Consider the following 21,096-nt stretch of genomic DNA (forward strand, 5'->3'; position numbering starts at 1 on the left):
ACACACACACACACACACACACACACACACACACACACACACACACAGAGTGTGAGTCAGCCAACACCTGGAACAGATAAAGGGTCTTTCATGTTTGCAGGGCTATCCTGAGGTCAGTGAGTGCTGGTGTTGAGAGCTAGTTTTACTAGGAGTGAGTGGAGCTGGAGAAGAAATGAATAGAAACCATATATATCCAGTTGTTGCAGAGTTAAGGAAGTTTTATTAGTCCAGAATTCCTTCCTTGATTTTCTTCCCCCATCGCTATAGAGATACCCCCTTGGCATCATTCCTTGCCCATCTATTGCACAGTTGTCTTTCGAGCAAGAAGATGGATAATAGTCTTCTTTGTGCCTTTTGAATTATCAACAGTACAGCACATAGATAAAAGTCTATGCTTTTGTCAAGCTGAAGTTTCTACCTTGTTTCAGGCATTTATGGGAGAATGTGTGCTTTTTTAAAGATCCTCCACCGAGTATTAACTTCTTATATATTAACCTCTATCCTCAAGGCTTTTGCCTGCCAGTAACTTTGATATGATACAGACCATCATAGTAAATGATGTTTCTGAGCTACGAACTCTCTTACACCCGTAACAAAATAGTCAGAAAAACAATGAACCAAATATGCACAACAAACAGGCATTTAAAGAAAGCAGCACCCACAGCTTAAACATCACATATTTGGAATTTATTTACTCGTGCCTATCATAAACTTATTGATAAAGAGAATTTCTGTGAACTCAACGTATGTTTTATTGCGATCTTCAATGTGTAATCTCAATCCAATTTAATGATATTTCTTTTGAAATTCTCTTGGGCCATCATTTCTGACCCTTTGCTTTGTATATTTTCTGTTACAATGAAGTTTAAAACTTTCAATAGAAGTGTAACATGAAACTGGAGAAGCAGCGGTCTACAGCACTGTTTCTGAAAAGTCCTTGTTTCAAATCCAGCTTGGGACATATGACCCCCCTCTTTCTTTTACAGTTACAGTGTTTCCTTTCACTCCACTGCCAACAGTCCAATAAAGGTAAAATGCCATTATAAATGATCTTTGGAAAAGTCTCCGATAGAGCCTTTTTCCCTTGAATGTCACAGCGGTAGGTATATACATTTCTTTTGTGCTGGGCCAAACCTCTGTTTATGTGAGTACATGCTATAATGTGTGTGAATGAAAGGACTGAATAGAGCTCCCGATGGGCAGTATTTAGCAATAGCGAGTGCAAGAGTGGTTGGTGACACCCGCATCCCTGTAAAGTTTCCTGTGCAGGTGAAATTCCCTATAAAATGCCTCATAATTTACTTCCCTTTGGGAGCTCGCTGTCTCAGGGTGTGAAAATCAATAGGATGGTTGAGAAGGATTGGGCACAGTGTCTATGCTCAGACATACTATGGCAGCAGTTAGGGTAATTCTGTAATGGCAGGGGTTGAGGTCCAACCTTTCTAAAGCTCTATCTGAAGCAGATAAATGTTTTACAACACCATCGTTTAACCCGTTCTACCCAATCCCCCCCCCCCCCCAACGTATCTGAATGCTCTACCCAGGTGGTAGTGTGTCAGTATTTGTATGTGTGTGTGTGTGTGTGTGGGGGGGGGGATGTTACCCCCATTCCTACTCTTAATGCTGTATAACCTTGTAAAGATAGCCTAAGGCGTTTTAGCATATAGCCGATCTTCAAAACCCCCTATGTTTCAGAGGGAAGCCGTGCGGAAAACATGCATTGAATCAAACAAGATGCTGCATGTATAATGTAGCATACTGCATATCATATAGGCCACTGGATATTATAACCCTAATTCAGTGCACCTCTAAGCATGCAGAGTGGGTCATTTTGAGTTTTTAAACCAATAAGATTGATAAGGATGATCATAGAGGATGTGGGCTAACGTGTAAGCAGTGGGATGATGTAGGATAGCTCCCAGAATCAATCAGAATATAGAGCACTATGTCTTGACGTTGTTTCTAATAAAAGTGAGCCTTTGTGTGAATGAGAGCCGGAGTGTGATGGTGAGGAAATGGCTGAAGAGGGAGATCCCACGCAGACTCGTAGCCCAGTCTGCATGACGTGTCTCAGCTTCAGCAGGGACACGCAATTCATTCTGTCAGAACGGAGCAGAGAGATCTCATTGTGCCTGCCTGGATTGGCACCAACAGCAATCACTTGTTTCTGATTCATTTGATAGCCAAGGAAATTAATTTTGTTCCAAAATGCATGGTCGGAAATTAGATGGTGAAATTGTGTGAAAGAATCAGTGATTGTTTCCCCCCCCCCCGCCATCCCTCCGGAGGTACCGATAACTGCTGATCTCTGTGACACCATTAATGAAAAACTTATTCAGATTGAGAAAAAAAAACCGGTCTTCAGCGGTGTTGTAATTAACTTGGCTATCTCTGCAGCCCTTAAACATGATTTGAACCACCCATTAACTTCCCCCAAAAAGCTGGCTACCAGCACTCAGGTCATGGATGGTTATGGACCTCAGGAAGTTCAGTTCTGCCCTCCACTTTACTTCCTGTTCACATGTCTGGAGATCCTTTCCTCCATAAAGGGGAAAGTGATTTGCACAGCTGGATTAGCTCTCTTGAGTCTTTTCATCATTCATGCTATCACATTCACTGTAACCTAAATATTTTAAAAACTAAATATAAAATCAGTAAACTTCCCTTTGCACATTGTGGTTGATGTTATCAATATGCAGTAGTATCTGAAACTGTTTAGATGATGTCACTGTAAGTAATACAGGGGCACATGGGATAGCCTGTTTGATTGTAACTGCATTTGTCAGTAATAGTTTCACATTATTTGCAGTTCTTGTCACACTCAATCATTACCATGTCCATGGATGGTCACGTTCATTATCTGCCACAGTGTGTATCAATAGCTAATAGCCGATGCAATCTCAGTGTGAAACAGTTGACTGTGGAGAATACCTGTCTCACATTTTCACCCTGTCATCGTTTTTTGGACCACGAATAGATATCTTTGCCAAGTGTACAAAATGAGCCATGTTTACACTAAAGTTAGAAGTGAAAGGAACTGGCGGTTAATGATGTTCTGTTAGCCTTTCAGAGGTATTTGGTCCTTGTGCATTAGTATGTTTTCACTATGATACATTTCAGGTTGCATATTCAAAGCCGTGGCCTTCTCAGCACTTTAAATGCTTTGCTTTATTAATTTTACACATAATATGAGTATTCATTCTATCTGTCCTCTATTTGTTCAACAGCATACCATTTGTGATAATGTGTTTTTGTTTCCCTGCCCTATGGGTAAGACGTTGCCCGTGGTATAGTCTCTCTTCTCATTATTGAAAGCAGAAAACAAACCGCTATCTATCCACCCCACCTCTCAGATAGCTGAGCATGGCAGTATACTTACATTGTTGCTTGTCTACTTTAGTTCTTAGAAAGGTTTAGTATCTGAATATAAATAAAAAAGCATAAACGTGTAGCCAAGCTTTCTTATTTTGACCACTTATCCATGAAACAGTGACAGACTGCCATTGACGTAACATTATGCATTAATACAAAACTTACAACATGACATTACTATAAATTCATATTAATCCCAGCTGGATATTTGATAATTCACTGTAATTCCCTTCTGCTTCTTCCTGATACTCTACCCCCAGTATTTTCTCCTCCAAAAAGGCTGTTCCACCATTTTCTCAGGATTGAATGCAAATTGGTTAAAACACTGATCAGAACTTATTACAAAATGGAGCCTTGCTCAGAGAAAGAAATGGTGCATCACTATGAGAACGAGGATGGAAGGGGCTGGCGGAGCCTGAATGTGGGCTGGGAGCGGTGGTGGGTGGGGCTACTGGGGGTGTGCGTGCGTGTGTGTGTGGAGGGAGGCTTTCTGTGGCAGGGATGGGAAAATTAGATTTATTTTTTTCATGGGGTGAAGAGTGGGAGGATGGAGGGGGGGGGTTTGCGGGGTTCAGTAATGGCACCTCACCATATTTTATATATGTGCAGATTGAAGAAAATGAAAATATTTTCGGAATTTCTCTATTCCTTTTCTTTCTGTTCTCATGTGTGTGTGTTTCTGTCTGCACCTCTCTGTCTGTCTGCATTTAACCCACCCAGATCCACCCCTCCTCCTGCTCCCCTTTTTCGCTGGCAGATCCCCAAGGTTATGGCATGTCTGGACATCTAATCAGGCCAAGTCTTGATGCTGAATACGCTGTGCCCCTCATCCCCACACGATCCTGTTTATCCTACACCTTCCATTATATATTCAAGCCTTTGTCCAGTCTCAACTGCACACCCCGCTGTGATAAATGAACATGACCTTGGAAAATAGAAAGGAGGAAGAACAATGATTCCACTTTTTATTAATTCTTTCTCTCCTCTGTAGCGTGTGTTCAGCAAGTAGGTAAAGCGTAACTCTCTCTGGTCCATGTCCAACAAAGGTATGCATTTCAGCACTTGAAATTTATTGTCTCAAAACTGAGGCACATGCAGGCTACATATGTGAGCCATTATGGGTAATTTAGGCAGTTATGTCTCTTGTCCCTTTGACCTAAAGGGATCATTTTTGCGCCTTGTCAGTAGTAATAAAAAAGGAACAGCTCCCTTTTGACTGTCGTCTCTTTGTGTTTTTCCTGAACGGTTTGATTTTCAGTCATTTTGCATGTGGGCATCCGTATGTCTCTTTTGTATCTTCTCTGCCAAACTGCGTTGGAAGAGCAAAATAATAGATTTTTTGGCAAATTCGGCGAAAGACATGACTGGTGAAGTCATTTGAATCTGTCAAAGGCTCATCATTGTAATATTTCTGAAGATGTGGACAGTTGCTCACTGAAAGCAGATTTAACAGAAGACGGAGAGTATGTTGTTGACCTTTTAGTGAGGGGAGTGCTCTCTCTCTCAAACCCCTTCCCTCACAGCAGACAGTAGTACCCATGCTAAGCCAGTAGATGGTGTGCCTCGTTCAGGATTTCTCGGTTTCCACCCAGCGAGCCTCGCTTGCTCACCCGTGACTTGTGAAAGCGCTCTTGGGTAGGCCTCCCCAACCTATCATCCCACACCCCCCTCAACACCCCTCTGAGCACCCCTTCCATCTCTGCCATCTCCCCCATCGCCCCCCTCCCTCTCCATCCAGGGGGCAGAGTCACCGAGGTGGCAGTTCTAACAAGCTGCCGGGGACCGCACTGCTCAAATGAGCCAAATCAAAGAGAAAAGGGGGAGTTGGATAGGTAGCGCCATGAACCCCCTGCAGAGAACAACCATTCTGATGAATATGAAATGAATTTGTATTGCTTGACATGATAAGCCCAAGGATAACCCTGTGCTCAGTCGACATCTCTACCCTGACATCCTTCAGACATTAAAAGATGCACAAGAAAACAGCAACAAAAGATGACTATAGCAACGACTGGCCAACTAGCCGTGAATTGTTTGTGGGCTGATTTTTTTTTTAACAGGAACATTAGAGAGTCAGTGAACGGCAAATTAACAGGATTTAGATGTCTTTTTTTGTTGTGGACAAGGTGAAGTGTTCATCGAGCCTTCCAATGCGTGTTCATGTCCTTCTCTCTGAAAAGGACATGGGACAGGTGGATGACTTCGACACCACAGTTTTTTTAGATTCACTGACTGGTGGACTGGCATTAATAAGAGAGCACTCCTGTTCCATCCTGTCTTCCAGCCCGGGTTTCATTCTTCATTCTCTCTGCACCTCTCTGATTTCTCACTTCATTTTGTGGTGCAGTTGCTGTCCCTCTACATCTTGCATCTCCCTCGGGCTGTCTTCTTGGGGTCCGTGATGAAATGGCGTCGGGTCACTCCACCAAAAAATATACAAGATCATGGAAAAGAAACAGCATATTATGTCCTCCCCCTTCATGCGGCTTTCACTTCCTCAGCATGCATTCAAACATGTGTGAGTGAGTATGCGCGTGCACACACACATATGCACGAAAGTACACGGGCACATACACTCATGTGGTTGCGGCACACTTCATTTAACACACACAGATGCAGGGCTTTATGGTTTTCCTAAAGCCAGAAAACAAGGAAGTGCACATTGATTGTAAAAGCCTGCGTTATCATTTATGTTCACAAATGCTCCTGGCATGGAAGAAGAGCCATTGAAATTGCTCATCCAAGAGAAGGGAATAGGAAACGTTGTGTATAATAACGTGAATGGTAATGCTTCAGTTTTATGCTCTTAGTGCATCTGAATGTGTGTGCAGTCTCACAGCTCTGAACCTAGATTTCACAATTTACAAAATGTACTGTAATGCATACAGAAATGACAATATCTGTAATGTTTTCTCTCCTTCCCTTTCTCCCTCTTTGTATTTTTTTCTTTTGTTTAGCTTTCTGTGAGTTTAAAGAATTACACAGTGAATATGGCTTCACCTGCAGAACTCAGTCTTTTATTTTCTGCCAGGCGCTCTTTTGGTAGATTTCCATCTGAGAGAACCCTGTGTTGTTATCTTAAAGAAATAGAACCTACTCTTACATGCTTGCTTAAATTCCGTAGAACACCTGATGCAACTCGGGCGTGATTTTTCTCTTGGTGCTTTTACTGTCATTCAGTCGCGTTAATGTGCTTTTGGTTTTCGCAGATGTGAAATTAATAGAGATATGTCAGTGTTTATGTATGGAAAATACATGTTACAGATGTTGTGGTTCAATGCTGAAAACTCTTTTTTCGAGACAAATTTGTTTTATAATGATGTATGTCTCAGATTGATACTTTGCAAGTTGCAGAGAAAAGCAAGTAAATGTCCTGTAGCTGAAATTAAAATGAGACACACACAAAGGGAATGTCCTTAAACAACCCTCGTTAGTGTTAATGACACTAATGATTTTAAAACACCAAACTGTATAAACGTGTTTCTCCTTTTCTCTGTTCCCAGAGCAATCTTGTTTAAATTTACAACTATAAATAAGTATCTCACTGGTACTTGTAGCTTGCCTTATTGGCCTTGGGAAGGCACTATTGGGTCTGTGTATTTCAGTAAGGTGCTACTGACGTCACCTGTGACCCCTCTCCAAACAGTATAGGTCAGGAAGGCACTAAAGGATACTGTGTAGTTTACTGTGGTGCACCTTTACTATGTTACGTCTGGCCTGGGCTCTGCATCCATTAGCCTCCAGATCAGAGAAGGGAGCTTGTGCTTTTCCTCTGTGCCCTTTTTCGAAGACTTATCTAGACACAGATGTTTAGCTTGTGGGCTCGCAGATTGACCTCTGTGGTCTTCTATCCAGAAATTGTTAGAGGAGTTGCGTCACGCATTGAGAAAGTTTTCTTTGGAGCAACATGTGGTGAGGTATTTATTAACAGTAAGATGTCATTTAGAACAACTGGGGAAAATGATAGCACATTGTTGATGCGTTGATCCTGGTTGGTAACTAATTTCCTTGATGCTTTTGTGAGCATTGTCTTCAGACTGTATGCTGGAGGTGTTGTTACGTTTGGTTTTCCTGAGTGGACACAATAAAAGCAATTTCTCTATAAAGCCACTCAAACAGGGAGTGAACAGACAAAAGGGATTGGAGAAAATCTGGGCCACAGCAGAATCCAGCCTTCCCCTCTGCTAACCTCCTCTCAAACAAACCAGCAGCCATTTCCTCCCTCTGTCCCTGGAGCCCCTCACCCCTTGCTGAAGCACCAATTCAGCCGGCTGCAGCATAGGTGTTGTGACTTGTGCCATTTCTTTTCTATTTCCCGTTGCAGTAAGCAGCATGTTATCTCAAGTTTAAAAAAAAATAGAATTCACACAGTATAAAACACTTAAAAAAAAGGTTGAGTGCATACCGAGGAGATTTGTGATATATAAAATATTGAACATGTAAACTCCACCATATAACGGCGTGCCTTTTGAATCTGAAATTTAGAAACATGTCACAAACTATTTTAAAGCAATCAAAACAATAAAACATAATTTTATTTGTATATCCTACATTTTCTAAATCATAATAATGAAATCTCAGGAACAATTTACTTCTAATTTATTTAGTTGAACAACACAATTCACCTGCTGTGTATGTAAGAAATACAAAATGATGTTAAATGATGACATCTTAGTTTCCTTTATTGTTACATGCTTTACTGTTTATTTAAACCTAACTAAGGGACTTCCCGCTGGCTGGGTCTAATGGTGTATTTTATGTACAGATGCATCTGGTAGGAATCAGTTGACCCCGCTGAGAGAGCTAAAAGTGAAAGAGGCTGTTCTGCTTTAGCACTGGCCGGTCTGCCAAAGTCACAGCCTGATCGGACTGGATCCCATGGCGTGTCTGCAAAATCAAGCGTGATGGAATCATGCTTGACTTTGCAGTACAGTGAAAACCCCACCAATGTAATCCATCAAAGAGAGAAAATATTCCGGTATTGTCCCTTCTTGAACAATTTATGTAATGTCAAAGAAATACTAAAATCATCATGAATACTTATTTTACATTTTTTCACATTTTACATACATTTCAATCTATTTCTTCATTTAGTTTTCATGCAGAAATCAGATGGGGATTATTTTTGCATTATTGTTTTATTTTATCTTATTTACCTAGGAGGCTTTTGAAATACTGTGAATTATACAGTATTTCCACAATTCATTCATTCATAATTTCATGTGAATTTTTTTTCTATTCATATTCTGCATATTTAAATGCAAAATGTTTGAATTGTTTAGTTTTTTTTGCGATGGTCTTGATGTCCTAGATAAAAGGTAATTTCTGTTTGTTCTTGTTTTGCCCCTGACATGGGTGGAGTATTCAGGGCTTGGGGACAGAAGGAGGGGGCGGTGTGTTTATTTATTTTTTTATTCTCTCCCTCTCTCCTGACATATCTGTATTCCTCATCTTCTGTGTTCCCCTTTGAATAGAAATAATAAAAAAAGAGAGAAGGGTTGATTTTTTTTGAATCCTCCTCTCGCCTTACCATTTTCATCAGCTGCTCTGATAGCCATGAATCTTGTCACTCATGTTTTTCATCAACTCATGTCCATGGAGCGTGTGGTGAGTCCTGGAGATTCCCGCTGAAGCGAAAGCAATGGTCAGAAATAGAGTCACACAACCGAGCCAGAGAATAACGCAAACGCAACGATATCGCTGTCTCCGTACGATCAAGCTGGAGACGTGTACTAACATGCAAAAGCAACAGAAACAGAGTCCTAAAATAAAACATGCTAGTAAAATGTCTCCTCCTTCTGGGAATTACATGTACATCCTTTAGAGGCATTGACTGAAACAGACAAAAACTGGAACAGTGTGTACACTTGACAAAAACACACCTTTGCGTGGACTTTATCTTTTTTTTTTTTTTTTTTTTTAACTTGCAAAATGTTTCAGGAGATGTGCAGGAATTTGGTAGGAGGAAAACCATGTTTTCTTGTGAACGCTGGCAAAGAGAGCAGAAAACAAGAAAGCAGAGTGCGTTCTGTAATGTTTCCTTCTGGTTGGATTCTCAAAAGGCAGGAGCCAGTTACTATCACTGGTGTTCCTCTCTGCATCTGGGTTCTGCTGCTTGTCAGCTCCGCTGTAGTTGTTTTCATATGTGAGCCATGTTCCTTTTGGTGCAATTCTTTCTGCCTCCTGGATACTTTGTTCTTTCAACCTGAACTTGACATTGTTTTTCCTGCTTATGTTCAAGGCTGTAATGATTGGCTGTGACAAAAGAAGTATCTCCCTCCATCTTCAAAAAACGAGTGATGGCCTCCAGACAGCTGTCATTTACCATTAGTCTGCCCTCTTCTCCTCAACTAATTCTTATTTCTTTGTGCTTCTAGTCATGCCCCTGATGTTTTCTCCTCCTCTTTTACAGCTAATGTAAAGCTCATATTATGTTCTTTCCCTTAAACCCATAACTGTCTCTGTGAATGAAATAATCACTTAATCTTTAGGTGTTAATTGTGATTTAATTGCCCTAATTACTTCATTATCTCATACATGTCTAAGATAATTAGCTTAGTGTTAAATACTGTGAATTTTTTTTCACTGTAAGACAGGAAGAATTCCCCTTGATTAGTTAATGAGATTAATTATACTCGGTGATACACCAGGTATAATTGTGAAAGTTCCCACCTGTGATTCCACTTTCACACCATTAATGAAAAATCGCTGTAGATGAAGACATACATGTGTCTTTATCAGGTAATTAATTAAAAATAATGGCACACAGTTTAAATGTGAACTGTAGATCATTTCTGTACGTTAGGTGCATACTATTTAACTGACAAAAGATGCAGTGTGGGGTTTAGTCTTCAGAAACTGTTCTTTCAGAATGAGGTCAATCTGAGTTAACATTTCTCTGGTTTAGGATTTTAAATGAAGATTCTTTTCACAAATATATCTTTGCAGGTTCAAAAGTTTTTCCGACATCTTTGCTTGAATTGGACTTTGCATCTCTTAAATTGTAATTGCTTGTTAAGCATGGGCGAAGTTTGAAAAGTGACCTCATATCTGCCTCTCTGATGAGTTTGAATCGGATATTAGGCCCATTTCACAGAAACTGTAGCTTGAATAAGGTCAGCATGTGTTGAATCAAGCTGAATCAATCAGCGTGGTTAGACTTTAGTGGAATTTAACCAATGAGAACATGATAGCCTAAGTTTAATATGCGATGCAGCTGGAAAATCTAGCATTGTGCTTAAAATCCGAAGATGGCTGGCAGCCTCGTCTGTCTATGTCTGTGTTTCTGTATCTTTCCCTTCTCCGCACTCCGTCTTTTTCTCTCTGTGTGTCTGCAGTCAGAGGGTAGAGTCAGTTTTACTGTCACTACCTGTGAAATTGTATTCCACGAAGATGGATGCTTTCTCTTATATTCATGACATCCAGTGAAGCACAGTCACCTCCAAAACTGTTTAATATGGATGCCGTGGAGGCGGACACATATACACACGTTCATACACGCAAACACAGTACATGTGCATGCACACAAACACAAGGACATAAATGTACTCCCTGCACGCTTGCACACTCACAAACACACACTTTTTTTTTGCCCCAAAGACAATGCATGGCTGGTGTTTGCTCCTGCTGATGATGAAGAGTGGTAGTGACAGTGCCGCTCTCAGTAGGGTTGATGCATTACAACACAGTGCTGCCATGTTGCGTAAATTCTCTGTCTCTCCTCATTGAGAACATGGAGGCTTCTCATCTAGCATGGTACACCAGTGCACTTTAGCTCTTCTACTCCTCTTTTGTTTCATCTCTGGAGTTTCGTAATGACATTCACTCAGTGTAGGCTAGTCATCCATTTTGATGGTGTTGTGGCGTTGTCTGTTGTCTTTAGAGCGCTTGTATTTCTCTTTTTTCGGCCTGACTGGCAGTCCAGGGTCGTGTTGTGCTCAGAGGTGTTCGCCATGGATCCCTGTGCAGCCACTGAAGAGTACATGTGCTCTGCAGGTGTAGCCCACCTTCCTCCCCTCACAGGGGGAAACCCTGCAGAGTAATCTCCTCAGGTTGGACTGGAAGAGAAGGAGCCAGAGTAAATTGGTGGGCTCTGTGTGTGCGAGACTTGTGTGCGCATGTGCGGTTGGGTGTGTGTTTATTTGCTCTGACGGAGAGGACGAAGGTGGAGGGGTGTGGTCTGTGGGTCAACGCGGCAGAGGAGACTCACAGTTGAGGGGTTTGAGGCTGCAGCTGCGGAAATGCACAAGATTAATAAAACAACACTGCACACAGGATAGGACTCTGAGGGTACCAACGGACCCTCTTTCCCCTCCTTTTTCACTCTAACCCTCCCTTCTCTCTTCCACCACTACCTTAATATAAGTAAGAGATGGATCCCCACGAGTCCTTGGGGGGGGGGGGGGCATCGTTATGTTTCATTTGGGCTGTGTTTTTTCCCTCTCGGCGCAATGCTACAGTACTTAGCCAGCACCTTGCTCCTGTCTACATGAGGCCAGTAGGGCCTCCAAAGTGTACAGGTTTCATCTGGTCTATGTGCTGTCTGGAGCTTCAAGTATCTCCTCCTGACACCCTGATACAAAAGGGCAGTCAGTCAGAGCTCTTTGCATGTACAGGGATACAAAAATAAAGTGTGCATGTGTACTCTCGTAGGAATATCTCCATGGAGAGATTCCTTGAACAGTTGCAATGTTGCTGCATTTCATTCTCTGTGTGCCTGTTTGGTTGAGCTCAATTGTAGAACTAAACATAGGCACCATGCCCTAGCTGCAGGTTGTATGGAGTTTCTACATCTCGTTCTTTGGTGAGGAGGAGAAGAGGAATCACAGAGTTTGTAGAAATGGGGGTTCTGTTCAGAGGTTCAGAAGAGAGGTTTTGTGTAATCCTATGCTAAATTCAGCATCAGATCTTTTGGGGAGCTGTGTAAAACCAGTATGTTTTTCTTGTCTTTACTTTTCCTGCACACCTCAAAAATGATGATAGCACATGGCTTTTCAGCTATCTCACCCTCAAGGCAAAATGTACAAGGCTGCTAGGCGGCGTTACCTCTTCCTCTTCCTAGAGACAGCTAACCCCCTCAAAGGATGCTGATGTCTGGAGAGGGAATGCCTATGAGCAGAAAAAAGCAGGAAGATTTGGGATGGGGTGGGGGTAACATGGAGTTGGGTGGGGGGGGGGGGGGCATTGAATAGAATGGAAAGAGGAGGGAGGGAGTATGTGTTTGATTCAAAGAAAAAAAAAGTCAATTCAGTCCCCCTGTTCTTTGTAGAACATTTAGCTTTGACCCTCCCTTGCTTTCTCTACTCCCTCCCATCCCCCCCCCCCCCCACCCCCCCCTCAACTCATACACACAGACACACAGGGTCCAGCAGATCTGCAGGATATCACACCAGAGAGCCTTTTCTATCTCCTGCACAGAGATGCATGCTTCTTAATATATCTTCACTGTATGGTGTGTATATGTCCACACTGTTGCAACAGGCAGACACTGAGGGAGGAGAGAGGGAAATAGGGAGAGAGAGTGACAGGAAGGGAGAGAGGGAGGAAGAGAGAGAGGTAGAGTGAGAGTCAGACTGAAATAGGAAAAGGGAGGGGGGAGAGCTTTATATGTTGGTTACATGTTTATGATGCAGTGAAAAATATCAATTTAGATAAAAAAAACAACAACAACAAAAAAACAGGCTTGAGGATAGAATCTTGAGTTTTTCCTCATATTTCTGGTGAACTAGTCCACATAGCTGCAGCCAAAGCCCTGACCAGACCTCTACTTGTGCTGAGCAGACTGGAGGCGACCCAGGGTAAGTTATGGGCTTTTTTCTTTCTCTCCCTCTCTACGCTGCTGATTACGATGCTGCTGATTGATTGGTTAGAGGCTGTGGATTATCACGGGCCGCTCGTCACCAGGTACCTGATGATGAGAGGAGAGAGAGACGAGAGGAGAGGAGGAGGAGGGGAGGGAGGGGAAGGGAAGGAGGGGTGGAAATTAGAGGAGCATGGCCAGTGCTCACATCACCAGATCTCACTCACTCTCTATCTGATTTCTCTGTTTACTCTGCCATTGCACATTTGTATACCGCATGTGCAAAAATTGATTTTGTGCATTTGTGTGTATTAGTGTATCATCTTGATGTGGGTGTGTGGTCCCAGCCGGCACACGTTGCCAGCCCGCCTGCCTTTCCGTAGTCAAACCGGCGTGTGCTGATGAGGCTGTGGGGAGGGATTTGCTGATGAGGGAAAGCCAGAGGGGCCTTTTTGTGAATATGCAGATGAGGGGCATGTGTAAATGGGAGGGGTCTCGACGTGAGTGTGCGCCACACGCTTTATTGTTTATATGTTCTCCATAGGGAGCCTGATCCTCAACAGATTGCCGGCGTTTGGTGTGATCTCACCGCTGCTTTGTTTGGGGCATTCACTGACAAAGATACAGAAAGAGAAGAGGAGAGCCAGGGAGGGGAAGAGTGGAGGGGGAAAAGACGGATAGAAAAATACAGTTAAAGAGAAGGGAGAAAAAAAATGGTAGAGCAGCTTCAGGGCATATTTTCACCCCATTGACAAGACGTGATGATTGCTGTTTTGCCCCCTCCCTCCTCCCCTATACCTCCCCAGACGTTTTTTCTAAACCATTTGCATGTCAAAGCAGTGGAGGCCACTGCGCAGATTAGTATGAGATGACATAATGATGTAATGAATTAAATGCTCCTGTTTAAGCGCTGCACTTTGCTTTAGTGGGAGGCAGGGACAGGGGGATGCGGGGCAAATAAGAGAGGAACAGGTAGGGATGAGACACTGTCATGCTTTTCTGTTACACTCATTTCAGAAACGCTGATTGAAATAACCTTTTCCGCCTGATTTGATTACAACACTACATCGTTTGTTTGAGTTTGCAGTGAGCTTAATCATATTTACATATTTCAGCTGCATGTATATTTTTTAACTGTTACCATCTTCACTGATTACCGCCTGTTAAATCTCCACAAATCCACTTGGCAAACAGTGCATTACATTTTATTTAATGTTCCTGTTTAAATGTTGATGTAGGTTTGTAATTGCTGTTGTGTTTGTGATTTATTTTTCTAATATATATAATTTTTTAAAATCAGAGAGAACTTATTTTTTTCATCTTGTAGTTTTCAATAGAAGTAAAAAAGTTAATTTTTCTTCAACTAACCCTTGCTTTTTTCCGTTTGAAGAGGTGTGTGAAGAAAAAAAAAAAAATGAAATCTGTTCACATTTTGGTTCACTCAAGATAGGGGTTAGAGGATCACACAGGGATGATTACCGTACCTTCATCTCCATTCTCTCTCTTTTTTCCCTTATTCCTACTTTTCTTTTCATCATGGTCTGGCAATACTTTGTCTATTTACATTTGTGTGTCTTCTGCCGGATTTTAGGGATATTTTTTGCTTAAAATAAAAACGATATAAATGTGGTATGGTTTTAGGTACCTTTGATCTAAATTGTCATGGCCTTTAACACACAGCACTAAAGTGATTGTGTGTGGCAGCAGTAAAACCGTATGGAGTATATCATCGATTGATGCACTGGCTAACGCAGTGTTTTTATGAAGCCGAAAAGATCTGACACACGACACCTGGGTCTCTATGGAGAAACACCTACTGTGTGACGGGAGCTGGAGTGTGTCACTCTTGTCATCCCCCTACACACACACACACACACACACACACACACACACACACACACACACACACACACACACACACACACACGCCCGCACACACCTCAGTTACCTGTAACAACGGGCATAGTTGCCTCCATTGAGGAGAAGGGTAGTGCGGAGCTTGTTGAGGAGATAGGTACATCCCTCATCTCACTAAACTTTGTGTTATTCACACTACCTTACTTCTCTCCGCTCTTATCGATTAGAGATGTACTACACAGATTCAGCTTTGCTCACCTGATGGTTGTCTCTTCTATTTGGTCATGATTTGGTTCTTCCCGGGGTGGAAGAATTGACTTGATTGACACCAAAATCAATAGTTAATGAAGACATCATGATGGGTCAATGGAATATTTATGGAATTTATAGATTTATCTACAGAAAGTCTAAATAAAGTCATTATTGAAATGGTACAAGCTAGATATAGATTTTAGGTGATTTTTAAATATTTGATGGACAAAAAGTGTATTTAGATGTGTTCTTAGAATCACATTTCCAGTTATAAATTCACCAACATTGTAACAGTTTAATGGTAAATTCAGAAAGAAAGCAGAACATTTGTAAACGTAATTTTCTAGTTTATGATTTGTAGCCGTCCCCAGTGTGGCCCCGGAGCAGTGTCCATGCGGGTGTGGCTGTGTGGAGTCAGCTGGCTGGTGCAGGGGGTAATGAGTATGCACTGTGACAGCTGGGATAAAGTGTATGGATGTGTTTGGTGGGAGTAATCAGCTGCCGACCACGGGGTGCACAAGGTTGATGTGAGGCTTTATGACTGCAGAGCTTAAACACACACACGCACACGCGCGCACACACACACACACACACACACACACACACACACACACACACACACACACACACACACACACACACACACACACACACGTGCACACAGAAGTCCGTTGGGACTGCATGCTTCACCTCACCCTTGCACTGCTCAACATATCCTGAGTTTCACAGCTAGCTTCTCCCTTTTGCCTTCAGTAAAAATATGTTTTCATCATAATAAAATTATCAGAAAAAATGTACACATTTCATCATAACGGAACTCCTTTACACATCAAAGAAAAAAATAATTTATTACTGGCTGTGATCTCTATAAAGCTGTATTTTGTGAATCAGGATTGAGTATTTGTTTGTTGAACAGCGCAGCAACATATTGAATATGCGTGTAATTGTGTTACTGACAAATTTGCCTTGTTAAAAAACATATCTCAATTGAAGTTTTTGGAGCCTGTGGCTACAGTGCTTTACAATAATTGGTAAAAGGTAGGCCCCACTGGCCAGTGAAATTGAACACTCTAATACTGTAAATGCATAAAGGGAAAACACATATTGATCACTAAGTACATTAGAATCGTAACACTTTGATTTGATTCTTACAGTTTGTGGGGTATGTTGTTGATTGTGAGTATCTGTGGTGATTGGGGCATGCATTTGTATTTATTTGACCATGTGGATGTTTGTGTTCACCTGTCTGCAAATGTGCAGCTGTAATCCGCAGCTTGGATTTTCTGTGGTCTTTAGTTATTATGTTAGTGTCTGAGAGATGTGATAAAAGGCCTATGTTGGGCTCTGTTTTGGTTTTTGACTGCACTTCTGTGCGTATGTGTGTGGAAAGTGAAAGTTTGTGTGCATGTGCGGGAGTTGGAGCCCTTGCCTTGAACTCCTGGCCCTGTCACTCTGGGCTGCAGTTTTCCTCGGCTCTTCCAGGTTCTCAATAGTCAATGAGGAGGATAGGCAGGAAAGAGGATTATTGGTATTGATCTACCCAGGGGGATCATTAGGCATCACTATCAATTCACAGCTCCTAGCACACAGCACCGGCCTGCACAGACATTGCCAATTTGTCCCTATTAGAGAACCCAGTTTCTGGATGTCTGCTATAAGAGGCTGCTCAGGCCCCACTGGAGAGCAGCCAGCTAGTGCCTGGCTTACAGTAGGCCTGATCACAGGGCTTGGCTGCATTCGGCTGGGGTGATGAAACACCTGCTGGCTGTGATACCTGCTTGATATCATGAGGCAGATACCATTGAATATGCAATAACTCTGAGGAACTCCCCCACCAAAAACAAACATGTCCTATGTTTTAACTTAAAATGTCTGGGACTTTACATTTTATTTAGGGAAACAAAAGGAAATACGATTTTATTTAGACTCCCTTTTTATTTTAGACACACACATTCCACTTCCTGTCAGTAGCTTCCTCTACATCCCCATATTATTTACCAAGGGGTAATTGGCGCTGTAATAGAATACTTTAGTGTGGCTTATCCAGGCTGGCCCACTTATCTGTGTAAGCTGGCTGTTCTGGGGACTAAAGCTGCTAGATCCGTTGTCGCTGACTTTAACCCTTTGCCAGAGTCAGGTGTGCAGGGAGCTGCACTACTGACTGCCACTGCATGCCATGAGGGCTGGTAGATGCCAGTATACCCCTCACTCAATTTTGAGATGCCACAACTTCACTGGTGTCACTCAGAATTATATAAATATTGAAAAATAAATGTGCATATATGCGTCATTCTTTCATACCACATATATAACCTATTGTTGCTTATATATTTTTTTACTGTTGATTTCTCTCCATATTTAAATGTAAACTGCCCAATCAGCCTCTTGTTTTATATATTTTAATGTTGGTAACAGGATAAGCAAAGAATTTCAGTTAAAACATTTTTTTCATGGAACTGTAAATCCAAGCTGAAAATGGCATTTGCTGTGTTGCTCCTTTTCTCAAACATGACTGTTCCACCACATACAAATAATGATGTTTTATGTCTATAGACCCCTGGCATTATAGCCATTGTTTACTTACCACTAACCACTCTTTATATCTGGTAACTATCCTAATTGTGAATTATCTGAACCTTATATGAATAGATAATAGTGCTAAACAAGACAATACGCTTACTTAAGCTTGGTACAGTATGCCTAAAGTGTGGCGCAGCACTCTTAGAGAAAGGGGTGGTTTTAGAATTGAAGGACAGAGAGTCGAGATCCTTGTTGGGATGAGCAAAGCTTTGTTTAACTGATTACTTTTTTATGCGTTTTTTTGTGTTGATGATTTCTGAGTCTAAAAAAAAAAGTCACTGATATGGTAGACACACACACACGCACGCACACACGCACGCACACACGCACGCACACACGCACGCACACACGCACGCACACACGCACGCACATGGAGTGAGCGAGCCAGACGAACCTTGCAGTTGACCAAGCGGGGCAGTGAACAGCAGGTGATTTTTTTCTCATGCTCCTTGACCCCTCTCCTGGCCTCTTTAGCTGCAGCCTAACAAAATCTCAATCATGCAGAAAGCAGATACCTCCCAGACTGATTGTACCCTCACACATATACACTATACTCATATTGTATTTAGGAATATACTGTATGAATGTGAAAAGAAATCTCCCCGACTTTGGTGGTTAGTGAAGACAGTGTCATTTCACGCTGGGGTCTATTAGAGGGTGAGCCGGGTGTGAAGGACATCCTACACATCTTTTAAGTGCTCTAATAAATCATCTTCAGCACATTCAAAATTCATCAGTGCTAGCACTTTGCCCTTTTTCTCTCCGAATCAGTCCTTTTGTGGTTGGACAGCCATACATTCTTACACACACGAACACAGCGGTAGAAACCGTATACTCTAGGCGAGCAACACATTGGTCTTGGACCTGAGGTTTTTGCATGTGGAAATCAAAGGCCCGCTGGTAATGACTTCAGTCTGGGCAATGTGTGGGGGTCCTTTGGAGCTGCTATTCCCCAGTCACAGCGCTGCTTTCACACATCCTCTTTCACTGGCTGCTCATAGGACGCTGTGTGCAGCTCTCTCGTGCTAGGTCAACGACCACACAAATCATATGGAGCCCAGCTCTCTTTTAACCAGCCCATCCAGTCGGTCTCACTTCATCAAGTATATAAGCAAAGGACATGTGTGCGAATCATAAGGACGCAGCATGCACTAGTCTATACACTAACATGGAGTATTTTGAGTGTTAAATTGCAGAAAAGATGGAAGAAAGGAATCAACTTGATGATCTAATTGTATTGATTTAGTCTCTAGCAGCACTGTGGTGGAGCCACCAAGAGAGGGCAGTGTGGCCTGCCCAAGAGCATGGCTAGCAGCTGCAATTCATGGTTGGAACATTGTGATCACCTGACATAAGCAGGCACACACACACACACACACACACACACACACACACACACACACACACACACACACACATGGCCTGTCCCTCGCTTGGTTGTTATATACATAGATGATATACAGACATGGCTGTCTTCTTTTTTTCTTTCTTTATGGTGGTGTGGAGAAACCCTCTGATCTTCTTTCTGACATGCATGCCTTTCTCATAGGTTCTGGTTAATTTCCTCTCCGTTCATCTTTAATTGATGTTTGTCCAAACAGAATGAATATCTATTTTAGTTGAAAAGCCAACCCTTTCACTGCATCTTATAAATAATAATATCCTTCTTCCAGATTTATTTATCGATATAAATTGTGCCAATATTAATGCAGCAATAAATGTAATAGGAAATGAATGAAATATAAGCAAAAGCAGTGGGACATTTGTTAAATGAAAAGGACTACATGGTTGTGTGCCATTTTGTTGCTATCCTTTGTGTTTTTATGAGGCAGTGGAGGCAGACTGTCTGGGAGTAATCAGATAAAAACAGGAATCATTCATGATCCTCAAAAATGTACAAATGAAAAATAAACAGATCGCACAGAGCCAGTGGGAGTGATGTGTGCTTCCGCTTCTGTAGATTTTACCCAGAGGACCAGTCATCGGCGGATCTCACTGGTGAAAATCCAACAACATCTCAAAATGCATTTGTGACGTCTTGTATGTTTTGTTATCTGAGAATGTACAAATGTGTATGTGTGTTTTCTTGGGAGGAGGGAGAAGCTAAATCTGTGAGCGAAGGAAGAAAAAGGAGAGAAATGGAAGGGAGAGATGGATGAGGGCAGTTCGGGGGCCCTGGGTGTTTTAATTATCCACTGCTCTGTCGTTGGGTCAGAGCTCGCTATCTCTCCCTGGCTTTATCCCTGTCTCATGATTTGAGCAGTACCTTTATCCCTAAGCCTTCAGCTCCTCTGGCCAAACAAAGAAAAAAGGGAGGGCAAAGAAGGGGTTTTATAGCAGTAACTATGCCACATTTACCATTAATATCCCTCAATCTCCTCTTTTTTATGTAGTGCAGAGCACAGTAACCTCAATAAAGTGACCCCCAGTGAGGCCTGGTAGTGTATGAATATGGCTTTCGGAATGGAGGATCCTTTTGCACTAGGGCAGAGCTGGTCTAGTTCTGTTAAAAAGCAGAAGCAAAGTACTGGCTGCCTCCTAAACAAGTGGGGTGAAGGAGCACATTTAAAAAAAATCTTCTTTCTTTATGCCTTTTCTTTTGTGAGAAGAGATCATCAAAATGCCAAACGTTCCAGGGACGCTGTTTGTCTGATAACACTATAGTCTGAGGAATGGCTACTGTGTGGATGGGCACGGTGGTCACATGACCTCTCTGTAGAATTTCCCTGACGCGGAAGCATCCATGTTTGCATTTCACTGTTATTGTATATCCTGATATAATGGTACTCATTGAATTCACAATTTACATTCATTGAAAACACAAAGTTGAATGAAGACATCATTTTCATGAATGCCATAATTGTAAAAAGATACGTTTAATTAGCATTGCTTGCTGTAAAAAAACAAAAAACATTTACCAATTAAAATATCTTTGAATAACACCTTTTTTTTAATACTGTAAAGCCTTTTTCTTGTAAATCATAAACATGGTAGATTTTTTTCAATGTCAAATAAATGTGAACACAATTCTTGTTTTGACAGAAATACAAATTTCCGTAAAAAAAAGATAAATGTTTTTTGCCTTTGAGGCCAAAACAAATATTTTGGTAAAATTTGTCACAGCTTTTATATATCCATTGAAATATATTTACCTAAAAATATACAATTGAAAAGGAAAAAAATCATTGCAGGGAGACAAAAGCCTTAATTTTCTTATATATATATATATATATATA

At 41.8% G+C, this 21,096-nt stretch overlaps 1 protein-coding gene across 1 annotated transcript in view; it reads left to right on the top strand.

The window, feature by feature from the left end:
- Nucleotides 1-12,970: 12,970 nt before the first annotated feature.
- zfhx3b (zinc finger homeobox 3b) overlaps nt 12,971-21,096 on the top strand; it is a 286,091-nt gene continuing 277,965 nt past the window's right edge. Inside the window, exon 1 of the mRNA XM_031846039.1 lies at nt 12,971-13,169. The gene's annotated coding sequence lies outside the window, so the exon portion shown is untranslated. The remainder of the gene's footprint in view (nt 13,170-21,096) is intronic.

This window comes from Anarrhichthys ocellatus, unplaced genomic scaffold, assembly GCF_004355925.1.
Source record: "Anarrhichthys ocellatus isolate YVR2014 unplaced genomic scaffold, GSC_Weel_1.0 scaffold6, whole genome shotgun sequence".
NCBI lineage: Eukaryota > Metazoa > Chordata > Actinopteri > Perciformes > Anarhichadidae > Anarrhichthys > Anarrhichthys ocellatus.